This window comes from Podarcis filfolensis (genome assembly GCF_964270895.1).
Source record: "Podarcis filfolensis genome assembly, chromosome: 8".
NCBI lineage: Eukaryota > Metazoa > Chordata > Lepidosauria > Squamata > Lacertidae > Podarcis > Podarcis filfolensis.
Window position 1 is genome coordinate 61,904,470 of NC_139611.1, and position 7,096 is coordinate 61,911,565.

General features: G+C 46.7%; 1 long non-coding RNA gene across 2 annotated transcripts in view; it reads right to left on the bottom strand.

The window, feature by feature from the left end:
- Positions 1-2,614, bottom strand: part of LOC310767979 — a 65,090-nt gene extending 62,476 nt beyond the window's left edge. Inside the window, exon 1 of one of the 2 annotated variants that reach the window (XR_014551132.1) lies at positions 1,811-2,614. This is a non-coding gene — a long non-coding RNA (uncharacterized lncRNA). Of the gene's footprint in view, positions 1-1,799 lie in introns of both variants that reach the window. The other variant, XR_014551133.1, reaches the window with a different exon arrangement.
- Between the last annotated feature and the right edge of the window lie 4,482 nt (positions 2,615-7,096).

The following is a 7,096-nucleotide window of genomic DNA, read 5'->3' on the forward strand; positions in this document are numbered from 1 at the left end:
TCCCACATCGTGCTGTCTGTGGGGGGGCCGTGTAGCAAGGATAACAAACTCGAAGGTAGGAATCGGGATTTTGTAACTTCGGAAGCTATCTCCTTTCCAAAGGTAGTTCTTTCCAGCCTTTCCCTGCAGTGATCCTGTCAGGTTAGGACATTTTCAAACTGCTGCTCTCTTTGGGGTGGGATTCAATCACATACCAGCAAATTCAGGTTGCACAACCAAAGTTGTTTGGGAGGTCCTATGCAATTAACCCACTTCCTCAAAAGATCACACTTTTTGCGATAAGCAAAGTGAGCAGGAAACGCACAGGAAAGTGTATGTGAGGGTAATGCTTGCTTTGACACGTCATATAAATTCCACACAAATGCTTCAGGATGAATGCTCAATAAATAGGCCATCCAGCATCACACTTAGTTACTACTAATTTTGCTGAAAAAGGACAGCTAGAGAGTAGAAAGTAGAAAGACATAGTAAAATACTTCCATCGATCAACATTTCAGTATTGCTCCTTCATTTCTTTTGATACTTATAGCCTGCCTTTCTACATCTGCATCCATAGACCAATTTACAAATTGGGCAATAGAGGCTATACCTACATAAAATATATTTAAAACACACACACACACACACACACACACACAGAGAGAGAGAGAGAGAGAGAGAGAGAGAGAGAGAGAGATCAAGAATCCTGGGAAATGTGGTTTGTTAAGGGTTCTGGGAATTGCTGCTCAGTGAGGGATAAACTACAGGAGTCTTGGGGAGGGGCATGTGCTTTAAAGGTGCTTTAAATGTATGGTGTGTTCACAGCCTGAGGCTGAGAGATAAACAACTTGACTGAGGCCACCCAGGGAGGCCATTGGTCACTAGCAGAGATTTGAAACCCACCTTACTTTCCCGAGGTGAAGGACAAGACCTCCCCCACATTCACACAGCCCATGTGTACTTCCAGCTGAATCTTATTTTGGCATTTGCAGCAGGGCAGCTTTCTGTACCACACCCAAAGGGCAACAGGATGTGGGGGGTGTGGCATGGCACAAATCTCTAGTGTCTCTCTGCTGCCTGAGGCGGTTGCTTCTCTCCCCCTAATGGTAGAACCGGGACTGGCTGCAGCCAAGCTGGATAGTTACATGGGGTAAAAAGGTGATGGGGGGGGGGAAGGAATGGGAAGCAGATGGTGGAGGGGGAGAAGGGGTGCTTCTTCTCAACTTGATTGTGGTCCTTTTCTCTCACTGGCTTCCGTGATGTGGGCAGTTCAATAGTAATTTTAATAGGAAATAAATCCCAGGTCTAGCTTATACTTTGGGGAGTGAGGAGACCACGAACAAGGACACCCAAACCCTCTAACTATGTTGGTTTGTTTACAACCGAAGAGTGCACCTTCAGGGGTGAAGTCTAACAGCTGGAGAGTTACAGCGCCTGCTGTGGGATGGAGGGATGGTGAAAGTGTGGTGCAAAGAGTGCAGATACACACCGGGGCTGCAATGTTCTCAAGTGCATTTTCCTGGGTGCAAGACATGCATGTGAGAAGGTCAGTGTGGTATAGTGGTTAGAGTATCAGATTAGGACAAGGGGAAACTAGCTTCAAATCCCTGCTCAGCTATGAAGCTCAGTGTTGAAGTAAGATTCAACTGGGGAAGGGCCACGTAGCCTAGTGGTAGGCCAACTTTGTACGCAGAAGGTGCCAGGTTCAGTTCCTGGCATCTGCTGGTAGGGCTGGGGGAGACCCCTGTCTGAAATCCTGGTGAGTATAGGAGATACTGAGCTAAGCAGGCGAATGGTCTGCCTCGGTGACTGCCCTGAACCCCTGGCCTACCTGGCAGCAAGTCAGTATGCCAAGTCCAAACTTCGAAGTCCGAGGGTTGATCCACACAAGCGAAATCCAAAGCTCAGGAAACAAGGTTCAGCGGTGATCCAAGTAGCCAAGTCCAAAGTCCTGCAGTCAGGATACAGTCCTGAGTCAAACACAAAACATAGTCCCACAGAGGTCCAGGAGCACCTAAGTCCAGGTCCATCAACATGGGCGGTTAAGCAGACCCAGCACCTCAGCTCTGCTGCCCTTGTATACTTTGCCTGCTGACTGCAGCACCTGACCTTGATGAGGCATGTAAGCCTCACCTGTTCCTAGCCTACTCCAGCTGAGGAATCACACCCCTTCTGTCAGAGCTAGTTTGCTGGGCTGTGGGCTCTTGCCTGCCTTAGCCTCCTGGAGTTCCCCTCCTGCTGTTCCCTATGCCTCAGAGCCCGCTGTGTTCATGGGGACAGGGGCCCCTCTGGATCCGGTGATGGGTCCTGCTGCTCTGGTTCCTGTGCATTGACCCCCATTCTCTCGTCATCCTCTATCACCCCTTGATTACTTCCTACAACAGCTTCTCCTTCCCCATCCCCTGCTTGCCTCGGCGTGTCCCAGTCCCGGCTACACCCCTTGCTGGCGTCCTCTTCCTCCTCCCCATTGCCCTGCCAGTTCACGACAGTAGTGGCAGATTGTTTCTGGAAGGGACGTAGCTCAGTGGCAGAGCATCTGCTTTCGATGCAGAAAGTCCCAGGTTCAGTCTTCATCATTTCTGGGTAGGGCTGGGAGAGGAGCTCTCTGCTTGAAGTCCTGGACAGCCACTGCCAGTTAGCATAGACAATACTGAGCTAGGTGGGTCAATGGCCTGACTCTATATGGCAGTTTCCTATGTTCCTGTCAGTCTGGACAGCTTTTGTACATGGAGTGAGAGAGGCACCATCTTGTCCTTTGCCTCAGGCAGCAAAATGTCTTTGGCTGACAAAAACTACCTGCTGTCTATATTGAGGGGGGGGGGGGTAAGCAACTTTTCCTGATTTGGGGAATTCTCCTTCTGAATAAGTTTGTTCCCGGACAGACTGGTACTCTTTTATCCTCCAGCAGACCAGTGAACCTTTTCTTTGTTGTTTCAGGAAGGTTTATGTTCTAATGCCAATTTAGCTGCAGAATCTTGAAATCTGATTTTATGTTTACTTACTTAGCTCATTTGTTAGACTATGTTCGTGTTAACAGTGTCAGTGTTGCTAAACATCAGATATTTTACTTGCCCATTCAGTTTTGCAGCCTCAAATTCAGTTTTGGGGATTTCGCTGAATGAAAAGCCAAGACAAGTGTTAATTTTCCACTCCTTTTCATCCCCTGTCTGATTTTGCAACTCTTGCTGCATCAAAAGCCATCAAGCCCCTCTCACGTTCTCAACCCCCCCTCAGCCCCCCAGGCAAACAAAAAGCCCAGGCTCCACCTCCAGAGGTGACCAAATGATCCAGGCCCCTCTCCCTCACCCGCCAAATCCCCACTAGGTTTCACCCCTGACCACTCGAAACCCACTGATAACGTTGTTATTGTTGTTTTAAATTTGTTAGTCATTTTATCTTGCCCAAGGCAACCCAAAGCATCTTACAAAAACAAAACAAAACAAAACAAAACTTCTCCACAGATACAGTAAAACCAAGGAGAGAGCATTAAAAACATCCCATCCACTGGTTATAAAGTTTGTACCTGGCCCCTTATCCTCCAACTGAAGCACTATGGTTAGATTCTTACAACGTTTTGTGGACTCTGTGGGTAATTCAACTTATTGCTGTTATATTTTTACTCTCAGGGGGCTGTGTTTGTGGCCTTTTCTGTCTCAGACGCCAAAACAACTCGACCAAACTTGGATACAAACTCTTTATTTATTTATGGTATTTACATACTGCTTAGTCATTAGCATTTATAAGTGACGTGAATAAAAATGAACCACATAAGAGAATAAAACAGTAAAAAGGCATCATAAAACCAAATACTGCCTTCAAATGCCGGCTGGAACAAGAAAGTCTTTATCATGTGACTGAGATTAGACCGGCACCCTCCACAAGACCTCAGTGATCAGGCAGGGGATATAAGGGATCAAGTGGTCCTTCATATATCCTGAGCCCCAGTTGTTGAGGGCCTTGTAAATTAATGCACCTTGACTTGGTGAGGGGAGTGCCATTTGCTGTTTGCCTGGGGCAACAAAACATCTTGGGGCAGCCTTGATGGCTTTTTATTGTTTGAGCGGGAAGGCAGAGGTGCAGTGCCTCATTCAGAGCTTCTCTGACTATGTAAACAAAATGGCTGCCGTCCTCATCACAACATCTCTGTATTCTTCTTAACAAAGTAGTATAGCAGCTACCTCATGGGAAGAAACTTGGCTTTCACACATAACAGGGCAGCATGTTTTAGGGGTGGAAGGGGTGCCGTTAGGTTTTCTTAAAAGACGCATCATTGCTATTTTCAAATATTAAAAATTTGGGACATTTCCCTTTGCTTGATGTTATGCAGGCCACAATAGCTATTTTTCTGGATTATCTTGACACAACCAGGACAGCTGGCAATTTTCTTTGAAAGGGCTGGGCACATGTTTGGGTCACTGCAGGGTTCAAAGAAATAATAATAATTCTGGCAGCAGAATGATGACAAGCTGGAATTCAGTAAGTGAAGTTTTCCCTGTCACTGCACCTCCCTGCCAGGAACGGCTGCACCGGATGCATTTCTGTTTGTGGTGCAGCTGTTAAAGACACAGTTAGTCTGCCAGAAAATGAGACAATTTGTTGGAGATCTGGCTCATCCCCTCTTGCCCGGTAACCACTGCCTGCTGGCTCCACCACTATGACATTCCTTTCCCCTCCACCCGTTCACTGCCTTTTAAAATATTGTATACATCAAAAGCATCAATGTAAATAAACAAAGAAGACGGTATTTTCCATTTGTTTACAGTTAGACTCATCAGCCATACTCACCCACCTGTGTATTTAATAATATTAAATAATATGTTTTTGAGGGGGATTATTGGTTTGTTTATTTTCTGTTTTAGTTATGTATTTTGAGTTCTCATTTTGTATTTTCCTGTTATGGATCATTGGATGGGGGTGGTATTCAAATTTAATATATTATTATTATTATTATTATTATTATTATTATTATTCCAACAGTTACTGCTTAATGACATAGTTTCTAAGCAGTGTACAATAAGGCTACAAAAAAGCTACAGCAGTGATAGGATCTGTTAAGATTAACCATAAAATTAAATTAAAATGCCTGCTGAAATAAGGTCTTCACCAAATACGAGAAATTCAACAAGGGGCTGAGTTCCACAGAAGACTTAATGCATGTCTGCAGCTGAGTGTTTGGGCCATGGGCTCTGTAATGGGAAAAGCAGCCCTAGGCCAAATTCTCCCTTCTATGTAACTTTGAAAGTCGTAGGGCTCCTCTCAGGGTTCAGACCTGGCACCTGACCCACACAAGTGCTTTGTACTTATCTTTGGCACCCAAGCAGCCTGGGGAGAGCAGCAGAGGCATGCCGAGATCTGAGCATGTAGTGGTCATTATGGGGTGGAACAGAGCTGTGTAATGGGTAAGATCAGTTTAGCTCTGAGCTAGGCCAAATCAAGCCTCTGATCAAAACCGCCTCCCAAAGATTTGTTATATTGGTGCCACATGCTTCCGCAGGGCAGTTCCATATAGTGGATGAGGCCCATTTGATCTTCAGGGACACCAATTTGCATTAAAAAAAAATGTCCACATGCTAATTCATATGCATAGATGCAAATTTAGAGAGTAATATAAACAGAAATGCAATATGACTCACTAGAGTGGGAAAACTGTTATCAGGTGACCTGTTGGCCTACCCAGGCAGTGGTCCAGGTGCTGCTCACTGGTGATGGGCAACTTCAAAGGCCCCTCCTGCTCTTCCTTCCAGTGGTTCTTTTTTACTTTAAACTGAATATGGGCCAGACACAGCTTTTCAAATAGACGACTGCCCTCTATAAAACAAGGACTACGATTACCCTCACCATAATCTTGAGAGGAAGGGTAAATCGAGAGATAGTGAGTGGGTCCACTAAGCCCCTGCATGGCCTCCATGGCTGAACTAAAATTTGAACCCAGGATGCTGGGCTACGTGGACCGCTGACTTGATTCAGCGATAAGGCTCTTATGTTCCTCCTGAACTACAGACCTTCCCCAAGGAAAAGAATGAGGTTGCTACAATCAGCAGCTGAGCCTCTTAGCAAGGTTTGGGCCCTGGCAGTTGCCCTGTTTGTTGGCCTCTGTGGCACTGGCCATGCCCAAAGCCTTGCTATCTGCTGAATGTGTGCGTGTTAATAAAAGCTGCTTTTAACATTTCACTTAATGAGGCAAAATCCTTCTTACCTGCCTTGGGGGCCAAAAAGGCAAGCAAGCTCTGGAGAGCTATTCACATATTTGCATGTGCTGGTGAAATCTGGAAAGCAGAGAGCCCCTCTCCGCAGTTTGCCCGTGACAATATTTGCTGGTTAATAAAGACACCAAGGATTTCATTAGCATAAGTCTGCTCAAAGTTCCATTGGTTGACAGCTGGAAAGTGTGTGTGTGTGTGTGTGTGTGCACTTGCACAAGCATGCGGGAAAGAGGAGGTTGGTGGCACTAATTATTATTTTGGTTTTGCTCTTTAAGTTGTGGGGCAGAAACTGAAGAGGGGACACCCAGCCCCCTGCCAAGTGTGCAGAAAGAAGCTTTTTATGGATGAGGAGCGAGGCAGAGTAGGGGAGAGCCACCTCACCTCCTTTGCACCTGGAAACCCCTGCAAAGCTCAGCTTGCCTTCTGTGCCGTTTTTTAAATCCCTCCCCTTCTTTGCAAGGAAGGAACTTCTCAAGCTGAACTGTGAGAGGGTTTGCTGCTGCTGCTGCCGCTGCTGCCGCTGCTGCCGCTACCGGCTTCCAGGGAACAGAATGCAGAAGGCGAGAGAGAGATGTGCAGGGAGTTTTTTTTTCCTGTGGCAAAGTCAAGAGGAGCATCAGAGCACCGGTGAAAGGGGGGAAGAAGAGAGAGAGAAAGAGATCTTGGCAGGCTGCGGGGCACCATCCCAAAGGCCCATGATGACCCCCCCACCGGAAAGGATGGGAAATCACCTCCAGGACTGTAAGTGATGCTGAAGCGGGAGAGGAGCAGAGGGAAAGAGATGGGGGGAAATTGCTGGGCACTGCAGAAGAGTTGGGCGTGTTTAACCTTCACCAGTACAGAGCTGGTGTTGCAAAGCTTGGGCACCCAGAGGGAGGCACCTTTTGGGGGTTCTTCCAAATGGAGGATGGGAT